The following is a 1,883-nucleotide window of genomic DNA, read 5'->3' on the forward strand; positions in this document are numbered from 1 at the left end:
TTTTAAGCTAGCTAATGAGAAAACACACTGATGAGTATTTTAGGTTCAGTGTGTCTCATGAGAAGTCTGTATTGTTAGAGACTATTTTTATGAGAAAGATATGATCAGATGGTATTTTATAAAGATCACTTTTTCCACATGAGAGGAATGGTTAGAAGAGTCCAGAAAGGAAGTACAAAGGATAGTGGTCCTTGGTTAAAATAATAGTGAAAGAATTTATAATAGACTAGAACCACGAGATGGAAGATTGGTTATAATAGACTAGAGCAACAGAGGGAATCATTCATATATAGATGTATGGAATGGTTTCAATATTTTATTTATTTAGATAATTATTCATTCTCTAATCTGATTGTTCCTGAGAAAGAATAATCAAAGATGTTAACTGGTTTTGCTTCTAAGAAATAGTCATAGGTGATGATGCAATCATCTGAGCTCAGCGACTATGAAGAGAGGCAGCTTGGAGAGTAAAACTATCAACTTCACATGTATACAGTGACTATAAGATACTTGTGGGGTGACCACCCATTAGCTAGTTACCAATAAGGATCTGACTGGGCACTGGTGGCTCTCATCTGTAATCCTACTCAGGAGGATGAGATGTGAGGGTTGTAGTTTGAAGTCAGCCCAGGCAGGAAAGTCCATGAGACCCTTATCTCCAATAAACCACTCAGAAAAAGCCCGAAGTGGTGCTATGGCTTACTAGTGGCACCCTAGCCTTGAGCAAAAAGAATTTAGTTCAAGACCCAGGATCTGGGAAAAAAAATGTGTGTGTGTGTGTGTGTGTGTGTGTGTGTGTGTGTGTGTGTTTAACTCAGAGTGTGACATAGTCTGAAAGTATAGATAACCATATAGAAATACAAAGGAATTAAACCAAATAGAAGGTAATTAAGACTTTGACAGTGGAGTTGTTAGACACAGGAAAAGATTCTCACCAAGGACAGCAAAAAATAATAACAAGGAGAGTGTCATGCCATAGAACACAATGAGACAGATAATTGGTGGAATTTGAACAAGGGGATAGTTAACTATATCGAGTATTACAGAAAATCTAGACAAACAGTACAACAAGTCTTTTAGATCTAACCACGAAGAAATTGACAGAAACTTTAATGAGAGAAGAATTATTAAAATAATAAGGAAGGATGTAGTCAAAGAGAAAATTAGTATAAGAATTTTCAAAAGATGAGAACTTAACTGACCAGGTCACATTTGAAGGGAGAATAGGGCTTCTAGGGAGAGGAAAATAGTAGAAACCTAGGGAAGAGATAATTGCTAAGATGCAGCAGGTGTCCATGGTAAATGAGCGAGCTAGGGAAGCATCTGGTATGGTAGAAGAGAATTCAGAGAGGAAAGTTAGAATGGCTCATTTGGGGGCAGCCCTCCCTAGTTGGTTTTTTGTTTTTGTTTTTGTTTTTGGCCACTCCTGGGCCTTGGACTCAGGGCCTGAGCACTGTCCCTGGCTTCTTCCCGCTCAAGGCTAGCACTCTGCCTCTTGAGCCACAGCGCCGCTTCTGGCCGTTTTCTGTATATGTGGTGCTAGGGAATCGAACCTAGGGCCTCGGGTATACCAAGGCAGGCACTCTTGCCACTAGGCTATATCCCCAGCCCACTCTCCCTAGTTTTTTTAACTGGCAGGCAGAAAGGAACTACTGAATATGGGAGGGTTCTACATTGGAAGGCATCAAATTGAGGATGGAATTTTAAAAGAAGACACTCTAGGAATAGGATGAATGATAAAGCTAATCATTTCTAGTAGTCAATAAGGACTCGGGGCCTGAGCACTGTCCCTGGCTTGTTTTTGCTCAAGGCTAGCACTCTACCACTTGAGCCACAACACCACTTCCAGCTTTTTCTGTTTATGTGTTGCTGAGGAATCGAAC

Source organism: Perognathus longimembris, chromosome 8, assembly GCF_023159225.1.
Source record: "Perognathus longimembris pacificus isolate PPM17 chromosome 8, ASM2315922v1, whole genome shotgun sequence".
NCBI classification, from domain to species: domain Eukaryota; kingdom Metazoa; phylum Chordata; class Mammalia; order Rodentia; family Heteromyidae; genus Perognathus; species Perognathus longimembris.